The following is a 15,193-nucleotide window of genomic DNA, read 5'->3' as shown; positions in this document are numbered from 1 at the left end:
TACACTAATAAGCTAAACACAAAACTACCAAGCTACCTAAGCCCTGCTCTAGCAAGCTAGATACAACTAACAAGGTGCTTCCTAAGCACTACTCTGGTAAGCAACCAGAAGAGCTCCTAGCACTAAAAGGGAAGACAAGGGAGCCACAAGGAAAACCAGGGAAGCTAACACATAAGCCAGAAGTGATTCTAAATCACCAAACACCAACAGCAAAGACTGCAATGCTCCCAATAGCACAAACCCAGAAGTACTTCTAACAGCAAACTCTGCAGTTTTCCTAACAACACCAAACCCTGAAGTACTTCTATCAGCAACAGAGCTTCCAAAGCCCTACACATAGCAATGCTTCCAAAACCAAGAGGGAAAAACAGGGGAACCAAAAGGGAAAAGCAGGAAAGCTAAACAAACAGTCACCAGTGCACACTGCACTAACACTAACCTGGCCCTTAGCAAAAGCAAGCAGGGAAACTAGACACAAAGTCAGAAGTGCACACTGCACCACCCTACCTAAAGCAAACACCACTGTTGCAAAGGCACTGAAGGAAACAACCCCACTTCCTTATCAAGGCCCTCCCTGATGATGTCACACTCCCTAGACCTAGGCAAAAGCACACTGACCCAGAGAGGCCCAACCCACACCAATGCAAAACCGTGAAGCACTTGAAGCCAGTACACCCAAAGAGAGGTAGAGCAACTCAGGCAACACACACACACAGGTGCAGTATAGTGAAACAATTAGAGCCATGCTGCTGGAAGCTGCCAGCATAGAGAGACAGAGCCAGCTCAGACAGGACAGACAAAAGAAACAGAAGCCAGCTAAGAAGCTGACCCCCAGGAAAGAGGTAAGTTTGAGAGGGGTTCTGACCCCAATCATAACAACACTGACCCAGAGAGGCCCAACCCACACCAATGCAAAACCGTGAAGCACTTGAAGCCAGTACCCCCAAAGAGAGGTAACTCAGTCCACCCACACAGGTGCAGTATAGTGAAACAATTAGAGCCATGCTGCTGGAAGCTGCCAGCACAGAGAGACAGAGCCAGCTCAAAGGACAGACAAAAGAAACAGAAGCCAGCTAAGAAGCTGAACCCCAGGAAAGAGGTAAGTTTGAGAGGGGTTCTGACCCCAATCATAACCCCCCCCCCCCCCCCAAGCTACTACCAGGTACTCCTTTAATGAGCCATCCAATACAAAATTAGACCCTCAAAAAAGAAGAACGTGGAGTTAACAGACCCAATTGAAGGAGGCACTGGCGTCCCTGAGAAAGGACCTGAAGCAGAAATTTCTGTTGGACGTAGAGGAATGGACAGTGGAAATTGCTACTAAATTGGAAAGCTAAGTCTTGCTTCTGTCCTTTTTTTAAACTTTTCTGGTGCTCAGTATATTTTGTGTGTTTGGCTTTTTGAAGGAAGAAAGTTCGAACTTTGCATTTCCGGAAGGGAGTTGGTCCTGGATTTGTTCTTCTTTTTTGAGGGCCTAATTTTGTATTGGATGTCTTGGAATATAAAAATATTTTATTTTTATTTTTTTACATTTGTACCCCGCACTTTCCCACTCATGGCAGGCTCAATGCGGCTTACATGGGGCAATGGAGGGTTAAGTGACTTGCCCAGAGTCACAAGGAGCTGCCTGAATTTGGGAATCGAACTTAGTTCCTCAGTTCCCCAGGACCAAAGTCCACCACCCTAACCACTAGGGTACTCATCCTAGAGTACTGATAGAACTGAAAAATGAGCTTGCGGAGCTACTGTTAGTGATATGCAATTTATCCTTAAAATCGAGCGTGGTACCGGAAGATTGGAGGGTGGCCAACGTAAAGCCGATTTTTAAAAAAGGTTCCAGGGGAGATCCGGGAAATTATAGACCGGTGAGTCTGACGTCGGTGCTGGGGAAAATGGTAGAGGCTATTACCAAAAACAAAATTACAGAGCACATCCGAGGACATGGATTACTGAGACCAAGTCTGCACGGCTTTTGTGTGGGGAAATCTTGCCTGACTAATTTACTTCAATTCTTTGAAGGAGTAAACAAACATGTGGACAAAGGGGAGCCGGTTGATATCGTGTATCTGGATTTTCAAAAGGCGTGAGCTCAGCTAGGTTTCCAGTGGGTGTTATGACCTGGTGAATGTGAGCCCTTGTGCCCCGACTGAGCACGGCGAAGATGAAGTGGCACCGCACTCGATCAGGCAGCCAGACAACCCCTAGCTTCACCTGGGGAGCGACCACCGTTCCCTGGGAGTTGAGCCCCCAGGTGCAGGCGGTCACCAGGACTTCTGGAACCGGCGGGGTTGCACAACCGCTGACCAGGCTGGCAGGCAGGCAGACACAGTCCAGGAACAAAGAGTCAGTGAAGCAGCAAAACAGAGAGCAATCCAAAAGTCTGGGCAGGCAGCAACACAACGCGTGGTCAGTAAACAATCCAAGGTCAGGAACACAGGAAAACACTGGAACAGATGAAGACCACAACCTCTAAGTGAATAGAAGCCGAAGCATGGAAGGACTGGAAACAGGGCTTTAAATAGAGCAGGAATTAGGCTCAACCATGAGCAGCTGTTCCAAGATGGCTGCCCCCGTCAGCAGAGGTGCCTACATCCAAATATGGGCTTCCTTCCTGACCGCGTTACTCCAAGATGGCTGCCCCCTCCTGAGCTAGCCAAGATGGCTGCTGTCCATGATCCAACCCGGATGACGGCTGCTAGGTTAGGAAACAGAAACCAACCCATCCTGGAGAAGTGTAGCAGAGCGTAACAGTGGGGCATATTTTATTTCATTATCTCTTATGACTTGGCCAAGTAGTTCTTACATGACTAGAACAGTTTTCAGAACTCTTCACTATTAAATTTTGCTTTTCTCTCTCTCTCTTTCTTTCTTTCTTTGCAAACTGATACTGGCCACACTTTTACATATTAGCCTCAGCTACCTGGTACTGCAGCGTACCCGATACCTCTAATTGCTTCTTATGGGGTACCTAAATTTCTGAGGAGTGGCCCAGGAGCTACTTCAGTGTAGAGATAGCTTAATAGTGGTTGCAATCAGCAGAGAGTAAGCACTGAGCTCTAGGGGTGCGGCTTCACGACCCACTGTAGTTTGCTTTTTGTAGCATGCAATGGTACTACAGACATATGCTGCTACACCATCTGTCTCTGGTGTACCTGGTAGTACGACTGGTTGCCCGTCAGGGTGGAGTTTTTCTTCCGGAACAGCGACGGGCGAAGCTGTGCCAGGTTTCTTCCCTCATTCGGCTGAAGGCTCCAACAGCGTGGGGCTATGTTCAGGGGTCGTCCCTTGGGCCCGGAGCCGCATGCGGCCTTTGCAATGGTATCTACTCAGCCATTGGTCTTTCCTTTCCAAGGTTCTTCAATTCGTTTTTCCTGGACACCGCAAGCTTCTTTTGCTCTGCGGTAGTGGCTCAGGTCAGATACTGACTTGAGGCATGCCTCTCACCGCGTCGGAGTGGTGTGTGGTTCTCGGCCAATCAGCTCAGGGGAGTTGGTCCCGCTCGGAGTCCAGGTTGCACTTCAATCTCGTGGAACTTCGGGCATTTCGGTTGGCGCTCCTAGCTTTCGAGATGTTGTTGAGAGTTCAACCAGTCCAAGTTCTCTGCGTCAATGCGACGGCGGTAGCGTTCGTCATTCGGCAGGGTGGAACTAGAAGTGCTCCGCTGGCAGAAGAGGCATCAGTGCTGTCTCTTGGGACAGAGAAGCGTCTAGTTCGGTTGTTGGGCTCACATAGCGGGAGAGCTAAGGGTACAGGTCAACTTTTTCAGTTGGAATCGCTTGGATGCCGGGTAGTGGGAGCTCTCTCCGCCGGCTTTCAGCCAGATTTCGGATCGCTGGCGGACTCCGGTGATGGATCTCATGGCTCGATTCTACAATACCAAGGTGACCCGGTTCTTCAACAAAGTGTAGCTGTGGCCAAGTGGTAACAGCACTGGTCTTGTAATGCAGAGGTGGCCGGTTCAAATCCCACTGTTACTACTAATAAAGCTGTGAGCAACAACATTTAAGAGGCAGAGAGTTTGAGTCCGAAGGAATAGACTCTGTTCTTCAGCAGTGGCCGTTGGAGCTTCTATATGTCTTTCCTCCGTGGCTGATGGTCGGTCGAGTAGTGGGGAAATCTCTCGTCTTCCGGGTCTGGTAATACTTATTGCGCCGGACTGGCCCAGATGTCCTTGGTATGCGGGCTTGATTCGCCTCCTGATCGACGAGCCATTCCATCTGTCTCACTGGCCGGATCTTATCCATCAGGGGCCGGTAGTCATGGAAGATCACGCTCCATTTGGGCTTATGGCCTCACCTTTGTACGGTCGCATCTGAGGTGTCCAGGATAGCTGGAGGCAGTTTTTGGGACCATGTTACAGGCGTGCAAACATTCCACTTTTACTGCGGATGATGGAGTGTGGAGGTTGTTTGTGGCTTGGTGTTCCTTAGCAGGCATTTCCCCTCAATCAGCCCCTCTTGGGTCCGTTCTGGCCTTTTTGCAGGAAGTGATGGATAAGGAACTGTCGCTAAGTACTTTAAAGGGTCAGTTAACGGCATTGGCTTGCTAGAGGGGTCGTTCGGGGAGCCACTCCTTAGCGTCTCTTCCGGAGTTCATTCGTTTTCTTCGCGGTGTGGGGCATCTCAGACCTCCTTGGGGTCCAGTGGTGCCGGATTAGAATTTGAACCTGGTCCTTAGGGCGTTTAGGCGGTCTCCTTTCGAGCCCCTGAGTAAAGATCTTGAATGTTTTCAAGTTGAACACTGTGTTTCTGGTGGCAATGCGGTGCCACCTGGTTTCCCTCTGCGTGAGGATGGCCCAGGGCTGATGATGTGGCTTCCCATGAGCATTGGATGCACGCTAAACATAGGTTAATTCCCTGTCAGAAAGCGCCCCCCCCCCCCCCCCCCCGTGGTCGGGCTGTGGGGACTCTGAGGATTCTGGCAGGCCCTCGTGGTCGGAGGAGCCAGAGGAGGGTGCAGTTTTGCCACTGGATCCGGATGATCCCTCTGCGGTTAGGATTTTCCTCCGCAATGAGCTGCCAGCGTTGATCTCGGATGCCTTACAGGCCCTCTCTATTGATGATCCTGTTAATGGTGAGACCCCCTCGGGTAATCCGAGGATGGCGAGTACTAAGAAGCCTGCTCGAGCCTTTCCTTTGCATGACTCCATCCAAGAGCTTATTTTGGCTCAATGGGCTGACCCTGAGGGGCCATTAAAAGTGGTCAGGGCTATGGGGCATCTGTACCCTCTGAGTGAGGAGCACTTGGCTACGATGCCTTAGTCACCGCGGTGACCAGAAAGACCACTCTCCCGGTGGAGGGAGGGGTTGCCCTCAAGGATATTCAGGACCGGCGGCTGGAATCCGCTCTGAAACAGTCCTTTGAAATTTCGGGCCTAGCCTTAAGGGCGTCTGTTTGCAGTTCTTATGCAGCCTGGGACTGCCTTTCTTGGTTACAACAGGCCGTGGAGCAGCCCGTGGATGGTGCGGTGTCCCTCGTGGAGTCAGCCTTGTCTTTTCTGGCTGACACCCTGTATGATCTGGTTAGAGCTTCAGCTAAACAGATGTCTGTGGCGGTGTCTGCTCACTGCCTTCTATGGTTACGGCATTGGGCAGCTGACATGGCCTACTACTACTACTTGACATTTCTAAAGCGCTACTAAGCAAAGGTTGGTGAAATTGCCCTTTCGGGGTCATCTGTTATTTGGAGAGGAACTGGAAAAGATTGTCAAGGACCTGGGGGATTCTAAACCCCAGAGGTTACCCAAGGATAGCCTTCTTGCAAGGGTCATGCAGCTCCCTCTTCCAGACCTCACTTCCGTGAAGCTCGAAGGTATCGCCCGGGGCGCTCTGCTGGGGTTTCTCAACTTCCCCGTTATCAGCAGAGGAACTCATTTCGCTCGGACAAGCGATCCACAGCGGCCGGGACAAGGCCAGCAGTTCAGGGCCGTCCTTCACAATGATGGGACACCGGTCCACTCCTCGCCAGCCTTTCCCTCTTTCTCGAGGAGTGGACCAAGATTACCTCAGATCAGTGGGTTCTGGACCTGATCAGAGAAGGTTACCGATTGGAATTCAGCGCCCTGGTGAGAGACATGTTTTTGGAGTCCCAATGCGGCACTGCCGTCAAATTGGCGGCGGTAGAGGAGACCTTGCAAGTCTTGTTGCACCTTGGAGCAGTGATCCCTTTGCCTTCCGCCAAATGCGGCTGCAGTCGTTACTCCATTTACTTTGTGGTGCCGTGAAAAGGTGGGTCTTTTCGGCCCATTCTCGACTTAAAGAAAGTCAGCGAATCAGAGTGCGGCATTTTCACATGGAAACCCTGCGCTCCGTCATTGCGGCGGTCCAGCCGGAAGAGTTCCTATCATCTCTGGACTTAAAAGAAGCTTACTTGCACATTCCTATTTGGCCCCCGCACCAACGGTTTCTCCGGTTTGCGGTGTTCGGAAAACATTTCCAGTTTCGGGCCTTGCCTTTCGGCCTCGCCACAGCTCCCCAAACCTTTTCCAAGGTAATGGTGGTAGTAGCTGCTTATCTCAGGCAAGAGGGTATCCGGGTTCACCCGTACTTCGACATCTGGCTCATCCGAGCAGACTCCGAGGAGGAGAGTCATGTCACAGGCAGAGTGGTCTCAGTACTGCAGTCTCTGGGCTGGGTGGTCAATATACCCAAAAGTCACCTGACCCTCTCTGTCTCTGTCTCTTGGAGGTCCGGTTCGACACAAGCTAGGGGTTTGTTTACCTACCCGACCTAAGGCGGTGCAAGCTTCAAAATTAGGTCCGTCTGCTCCTGCGGATGCCTCGCCCATGAGCTTGGGACTTTGTCCAGGTGTTGGGGTTGATGACAGCCACTTTGGAAGTGGTATCATGGGCGAGAGCGCACATGAGACCTCTGCAGATTGCCCTGCTTCAAAGATGGTCTCCTATGTCCCAGGATTATCAACGCAGACTCATGTGGCTCCCTGCGGCCCGGCTCAGTATGGACTGGTGGCTCTCAGACAGCATGCTGTGGTGGGGAATGCCGCTAGCCCTTCCCAAGGGGTGCCTGGTGGTAACGGATGCCAGCCTGCAGGGCTGGGGAGCACATTGCTAGGGAAGCTATGCCCAGGGTCTGTGGACACCCGAGGAGTCGGGATGGTCCATTAATTGCTTGGAAATGAGGGCGGTATTTCAGGCTCTTCTGGACTTTCACAAGACCCCGGAGGGGCTGGCTGTCAGAGTTCTGTCTGACAACACGACAGCGGTGGCCTACATAAATCGCCAGGGCGGCACTCAGTGCGCAGCCGTGGCAGAGGAGGCCGCTCAGATTTGCCACTGGGCCGAGTTGAATCTACAGCTTCTGTCAGCAGCTCATATCGCAGGTCAGAGCAATGTGCAAGCCGACTTTCTCAGCAGGCATCAGATCGACCCGGCGGAGTGAGCATTGGCAGACGAAGTATTCCTTCAAATCTGTGCCAAATGGGGCAGGCCCAAGGTGGATCTCATGGCATCAAGCGCAAACGCTAAAGTCCCTTGCTTCTTCAGCAGACGAAGAGATCCCCACTCAGTGGGGTTGGATGCTCTGGCTCAACCCTGGCCCACCGGCCTCCTTTATGTGTTCCCGCCATGGCCCTTAATAGGGCGCATTCTTCTGAGAATTTGGCTACACCAGGGATTGGTGATTCTCGTAGCCCTGGATTGGCCCAGGCGTCCGTGGTATGCGGACCTCCGGCGGATGCTGGTGGAGGCTCCGTTTCCTTTGCCTCTGGTACCAAACCTGTTGTCACAGGGCCCAGTGTCCATGGAGGATCCCTGCCGCTTTGGTCTTACGGCATGGCTGTTGAGAGGGCGCAATTGAGAGACAAAGGCTATTCTAACAAGGTCATCCCACTCTCTTGCAGGCCCGCAAGCGTTCCACTTCTGTTGCATATGATCGGATCTGGCGCCAGTTTGAGTCCTGGTGTGCTTCTAAAGCCCTCACACCCACAAGGGCTTCCGTCTCGCTGATACTTGACTTTTTGCAGGATGGTGTACAAAAAGGCTTGGCCTATAATTCCCTGTGTGTTCAAGTGGCAGCCTTGGCATGTTTTCGGGGGAAGGTCTCTGGCCTCTCCCTGGCTGCGCATCCGGGCATTGCACGGTTTCTTAGAGGGGTGCTTCTGCTCTGTCCTCCCGTGCAGGCCCCTTCTCCGTCCTGGAACTTGGGGCTAGTATTAAAGGCTCTGCAGTGTTCGCCCTTCGAGCCGCTGAGGCGAGCTTCAGAGAAGGATGTGATGCTTAAGACAGTCTTTTTGGTGGCCATTACTTCGGCGAGACGGGTGTCTGAGCTCCAGGCGCTGTCCTGTCGAGACCCATTTCTGCAATTCTCAGTGACGGTACGTACGGTGCCCTCCTTCCTGCCTAAGGTGGTATCAGCGTTTCACCTGAACTAGCCCATTTTCTTACCCTCCTTTTCCAGGGAGGAGTTTCCTGAATCTTTTGGACAGTTGCACCTTCTGGATATGCGCAGGGCTCTGTTGCAGTATCTGCGGATGTCAAATACTTTCAGGACCTCTGATCACATTTTTGTATTGTTGTCAGGTCCTCGCAGAGGGTCTCCAGCGTCTAAAGCCACTATAGCCCGTTGGCTTAAGGAAGCCATTTTTTCTGCCTATCTGCTGTCTGGCCGGCTGTCACGGTCGTGCCCTGGTTTCAGGTACTCAATCATCTCGCCCCCCTGGTGGCCAGGCCTGGTGGCTGCATTGGATTGTCTGTGTGCTGTTTCCCGTTCCAGACTTGCCCAGTCCAGTCCGGATCGTCCAGCCTGCCAGACTTGCTTGTCTTGTTTGAGCCTGCACAACACCCATAGCTGCCTGGTGATTGCTGCTACTGAATCTCAGCTGCTGCTGGGCTTATTAGCCATTTGGAAACTCTCTACTTTGCCTATGTATCGCCTAAGGCCCTGGTATGTGGGTGTACGCTGTGCACTTCTGCCTAGTCCAGTTCTAGTCCGAGTTTCTTGTCTGTTTCTAGTTTGTGTGTTGTTCGCTTTGATTTTATTGTTTAGGTCCTAGTCTTGTTTCTGGTCTGCCTTTCCTTGTCTTGTGTTTGTGTTTCTTGCTTAGTGGCTGCTTGTAGCTTTCAGTCCTGACTCTCTCCTGTCTGTGGTTCTCTTAGTGGCTGCCTGGCAGCTTTTAGTCCCTACTCTGTTGTGTGTTGCCTGTTGGGATCCAGCTCCTGCCCTGTACTGCAAGTCCTGCCGGCCACCTGCACCCAGGGGCTCAACTCCTGGGGAAGGGCGGCTAGTGCAGGTGAAGTCTTGCTGTTCCTATCTAGGTCCTGTCTTGTTCCTGGTGTGGGGTGGTTTTGCCTGCCACTGCCGCTCCTCGGCAGTGGCCCAAGGGCTCACTAACCTAGTTCCAGTTTTGGAGAACGTGACAGAATACAAAGGCCATGAGCTCGGCACGATCACCCTACCTGCTGGGTCTCCGGCCTATGACTTTTTCCTTTATTGGCACTCCGGGGTTCTGGCTGAGGGCAGCTTAGTTCCCGTCCGGATTCCGGTCTTGCCTCAGTTTCTGACCTTTATTGTGGGATAACGCTCTGGGATTACCGTGATACTTTGTTCTGACCCGGCCTTGAAAAATACTCCTGAAGCTGCTGCTGAGAGGGAACGCCTCGGAGGGCTTGGTTTCTGGATAAACCCAGTTTCCGCCATTGATCCTAAGACCTCGCTCTTCAAGTACCGGAACCTGCTTATCTCCGATCCAGGCTTGCGAGATACTCCAGAAGCTACCGTTGAAAGAAGACATCTAAGAAGTCCCGAGTTTTTGGCTCGCTTGCCGCCTTTTTGGAGGCCCAGTTTAGCTTCTGTGCTGAGTCTCGGCAAAGATGCTGAGTCCGCTCCGAGTTTGAGTTCCAGCCAAGATGATGCTGAGTCCGCTCCGAGTTTGAGTTCCAGCCAAGATGATGCTGGGTCCGCTCCGAGTTGCAGTTCCGTCAAAGATGCTGGGTCCCAGGCGAGTTCCGGCTCCAGCCAAGATGCTGGGTCCCAGGCGAGTTCCGGCTGCAGCCAAGATGCTGGGTCCCAGGCGAGTTCCGGCTCCAGCCAAGATGCTGAGTCCCAGGCGAGTTCCGGCTCCAGCCAAGATGCTGAGTCCCAGGCGAGTTCCGGCTCCAGCCAAGATGCTGAGTCCAGGCAGAGTCACAGTTCTAGCCTAGATGCGGAGCCAAAGCCGAGTCACGGTTCTAGCCTAGATGCGGAGCCTAAGCCAAATTCCAGCTCCAGTCAAGCTGCTGAATCCAGGCTGAGTTACAGTTCCAACCTAGATGCTGCGCCTAAGCCGAGTTCCAGTTCCAGCCAAGATGCTGAGTTCAAGCTCCAGCCCAGCTGCCTCTGGTCATGTTTTGAAGCTCCTTTGCAGGTTTCACCATTGCTACCCATGGAGACCTGAATTCCCCGTGGAAGTCGGGGGGGCCTTGAGGAGGAGGTACTGTCACGGTCGTGCCCTGGTTTCAGGCTCTCAGTCATCTCGCCCCCTGGTGGCTGCATTGGATTGTCTGTGTGCTGTTTCCCGTTCCAGACTTCAGTCCAGTCCGGATCTTCCGGCCTGCCAGACTTGCTTGTCTTGTTGGAGCCTGCATAGCACCCGTAGCTGCCTGGTGATTGCTGCTGCTGAATCTCAGCTGCTGCTGGGCTTATTAGCCATTTGGAACGTGACACCGGCCTCCGCCTGACGCCTTTAAGGCACATTCCACAAGAGTGATTTCTTCCTCTTGGGCTGAAACTGGTGCACTCTCTCTTCAAGAGATTTGTAGTGCTACTACTTGGGCGTCTAAGCTCTCGTTTGCCCGTCATTATAGGCTAGATGTGGCTGCCAGGAGGGACGCACTTTTTGGAGCTCAAGTGCTCGCGCGTGGTGTGGCTTGTTCCCTCCCTATCTAGGGATTGATTTGATACATCCCATCAGTTAATGGATTCATCTGCTGATGATGATAAGGAAGGGAAAATTAGGTTCTTACCTTGGTAATTTTCTTTCCTTTAGTCACAGCAGATGAATCCATGATCCCTCCCTGTCTGACTTTGTTTTTGTTCAGTTATCATGCAGATATGTTCCCTCTTCAGGAGGCGTTGAAAACCTGTTCTTCAGTTTCTACAGACTGTTCTTCTGCAGGAGGTTGAGTTCGTCCCTCCTTTGTGTTGTTGCTCCTGTTCTGGGGCGTTGGTTCGCTGTGAGGAAAGTTCATGTTATTCCATTGTGCGGTTTAATACTGCTTTGGAAGCTTCAAATACTGAGAGGCAGATGGAGCTAGCCGTCCAGGAGGCACTATGGTTTTTAGTGTTCTCTATCTCCACCTGCTGGTAGGGGGACACATCCCATCAGTTAATGGATTCATCTGCTGTGACTAAAGGAAAGAAAATTACCAAGGTAAGAACCTAATTTTCCCATGTTAGTTGAATGTTCTAATGCATACTTAAGTGCACCATTGGTATTATGCTAACAGTGTATTATATCTCTGATATTTGAATTCCAGTGCTGTTAAATGTGTATATTTTTGATACTGTTTCACAGTAGTTCTAATATTAGATTTCAGTTTACTGTTTTCAAGTTTACCTCATTTATTGTATTTATACTTCTTGGTTATTTTACTATTGTTATGCTGTTAACAAAATTGTAAGTTTTATGTTAAACTGTACCTGCTGTACACCACCTTGGGTGAATCTCTTCATAAAGGCAGTTAATAAATCCCAATAAATGTACAGATACATGCTCTTATTACCAGTAGGTTAAACTATTGTAATTCTCTGCTAAATGGGACATGTCAGAGAACCCTCTGTCGCCTACAGTTGATTCAGAACATAGCTATACGTTTACATTACTTTGCCTGTATCTGTGACCATGTTGCCCCACCACTGTTCCTGTTGAGTTGTCTCTCGAAATGCTTGAACTTTTTACATTAATTCGGAATGTTGTTTATCATAACTTTCTAAGGCAAGAGACTGTTTTAGAGCACTGGAAGTTTGTTCAGTTTCCACTTTTAGATCTTTTTCTATGGCTGCAGTTGTCTCATTAATCAGCAGATTCAAGTCTTTACTCCACTTGTTCAAAAAATTAGGGTCAAAAGTGAACATCTTAGATTCCAACCAGACTCGCAAACTCCTGGGAATCATATGAGACTTAACATATTGTGCCATGGTATTAGCATGCAATTCTGCTCTAGTTAAATGTTTGGACAGGTGTTCAATATCTGTCCATGACACCGCCACCACTAGCTGGATTATGCAATAAAAATGATCTCTGTAATATAGCAGCCTTTTGTTCATCTGAATAACAACACTTTTGGTATCAGTTGAGCCATATCCAGAGACTTGTAATTATGATAAATCAAAAAATTGAAAACTTGAAAACACTTAATGCGGGGACAATAATCTCAGATACATAGAAATGAAACCCAGCACAATTCAGAATTAATGTAAAAAATTCAAGCATTCCAAGAGTCAACTTGACAGCTTAAAATTAAAAAATATAAATGGGATGAATATGATTACCAAACCAACCAGATGTACAGCTGGATGCAGAAAGAACATGGCACCAGGACTAATCGTGGACAGCCTTTTGCGCATTCATCAGGTGAATTGGATGGAAGTCATGAAGAACAAAGACCACCTCCGGTGAAACATAAGCAGGCATTTTTATCCGATGAGGAGGCCCTCGGGGCCAGTCCAACAGACCACAGAATTATCAGGAGCAGCAATACAGGGGTCCGTGTACTCGAGCCAGGAGGACCCCAGATTATCAGTAGTTTTAATTGGAGATATTCTTACTTCTCAACAACGTGATCTATTGGAGTTGGGGTTAAGCTTTGTTCCTACAGTTAAATATGATCCTTTTAAAACTCGTATTGCTTTACACTGGTTATTTCGCAAACTTCATCTCACAAAATATTTTGAACAAAACACCTTTGATAGAGATGTGTCTTTATTTAAGTTGAATTCTAGATAGATGCCTCTGGGTTCATCAGACTCAGCTATTACAACATTTCAAAGACTTGTTTTGCAAGAATTACGGAGGTTATAAAATAGTTTTCACCAAGTACGTTCTTTGCAAAATTTGACTCAAGTAGAATGTAAAACATTTAAGGAACTTCAAAACAATTATCAAATTGTGATACTACGGTACAAAAATTGGACTTATATATACAAGAAGCGCACAGACAACTCGGTGATACTTCCACATATATAGTTCTTGATAATGATCCCACAGCCAAATTGTAAGAATATAAGGGGGGTCACGTGATGGTAAGAGCCTGAGCGGACGCCTGTTGGCTCGGCTCCTCTCCCCTTTTACAAAAAGCACGTTTTTATGCAGACATTCCGCGCTGAAAAATAAACCAAATTGCGGGTGAGTGGTGTGGCACGGCAGGGATTTAAAGATCGAGAGGGAAGAGGAGAGGGAATGCCGGTGAAATCGTTGCGAGAGAGACGCGAAAAGTTGAGTGTGGCTGCAAAGAAAATGGCGTCCTCTGCTTCTTCTTCCTCCGTTTCCCCCACCAGCATGGCTCCCTCACCAACGGGACCACTAATAGCGTCGGGAATACAAGAGGACATGGTACAAGTTTCTATGAGGCATTTGTCCCAGCTATTAGACGACAAACTGGCTAAACTCCATGAGGGAGTAGAAGAAATCAAAGACAGCGTCGCGGGACACGCGGTGCGGATTCAGCACGCGGAGGAGCGCATCTCGGCACAGGAAGATCTTTTGTCAGCAGCGGAAACCCGGATAGGAACGCTGGAGGCACAGGTTAAAATTCTCCTTGACCGGGTAGAAGATCAAGACAACAGGGGCCGCAGAAACAATTTGCGCATTATAGGAATCCCTGAGACAGTGCCTGAGAGTGACCTACGTGAGCTGACCGAGAGTTGGTTACCGAAGGCTCTAGGGTTATCATCGGAGGCGGGAGGTGTTCAAGTAGAAAGAGTGCACAGAATTGGAAACCGCAGAGAGGAATCTGGAAGAGCGAGACCTGTTATTGCCAGGTACTTAAACTATGCGATCAAAGCTAGGATCTTGGAACTCTTCAAAAAGCAGAAAATGTTGGAATATAAAGGAGCTAAGATTCTACTCTTTCAAGATTTCTCGGTAAGAGTAACGGAGCAGAGGAAACTTTTGGCACCATATTGCTCCAAATTATACACTAAAGGAATTAAGTTTGCTTTCCAGTACCCAGCCAGGGTGAGAGTTACGCATGACAACCACACGATCACTCTCACTAAGCCGGAAGAGCTGCAAGCGTTCCTGGACAAGCTACCTCCAGATCCATAGGAGCTGATGTGGGCAGCCTGCGGTTTCGCGCTCAATGGGAACCAGACGCTAATGTGTTGGAGGCACGGTGGGTGCGTGGGACAGCGCTGTGGCGATTTTGAAACTGTTCAGATTTAAGTTAGGAAAAACTGCTTAGTTATCAGATGCGGTGGGGAACCAAATTTCTGCGCGAGGAGCATCGAGGAATGGAGGCAGCGTGGAGGAATAGAAGAAGAGCAGCGGGGCCTCAGCAAGAGTCGTAAATTGCAAGTAGAGCTCGGCAAGCTTGTGGACAGCCTTTTGTTTTTATTCCTATACCTTTCATTACTCTGTTCTCTTGGTTTTCTCATAAATGATCACACGACTGGCACCCTTATCTCTGATACTACACTTAACGATCTGCAAGCTGTTTACAATGCTGAACTAGTTGAACAAGATGTGGGAAGAGTCGCAGATGGTCGGCTGGATTCTCTGCATATGAGAAGAGAACAGAGAGCTGGGCAGAAGTGGTTCCTGCTGTGCAGTGAAGTTAAGATATGCAGGTTGGGGATATGCTGTTTAATGGTCTGTTAGTTAATTTGTTATTTCTCTAGCCTGTGGGGGGAAAAAAAACAAAAAACTCATTGTCAATCGGACAAAGAGAGCACAAAGAGATGGGCAGAGGAGGTTTCCCCGCTGTGCAGTGCAGTTAAGATAGGCATGTTGGGGATATGCTGTTTAATGATTTGTTAATTAATCTGTTGTTCTTATAACCTGTGGGGGGGAAACCAAAAACGATTATAAATCATTGTCAGGCGGACAATTGATTTAACAGAGGTGCTGTGGGGGGGGAGGGGGCGGGGGCACTGTGTTAGTGGGTATACATAAGGGGGCTGGGTGGGACAGAGGATGAATGTGAAGGGGGAGTGAAAGGGGGGCAAGTGTGCAAGGGGGGTTGGATGCGTGGGTGGATGAA

Source organism: Microcaecilia unicolor, chromosome 8 (assembly GCF_901765095.1).
Source record: "Microcaecilia unicolor chromosome 8, aMicUni1.1, whole genome shotgun sequence".
NCBI lineage: Eukaryota > Metazoa > Chordata > Amphibia > Gymnophiona > Siphonopidae > Microcaecilia > Microcaecilia unicolor.
This window is presented reverse-complemented; position numbering follows the sequence as displayed.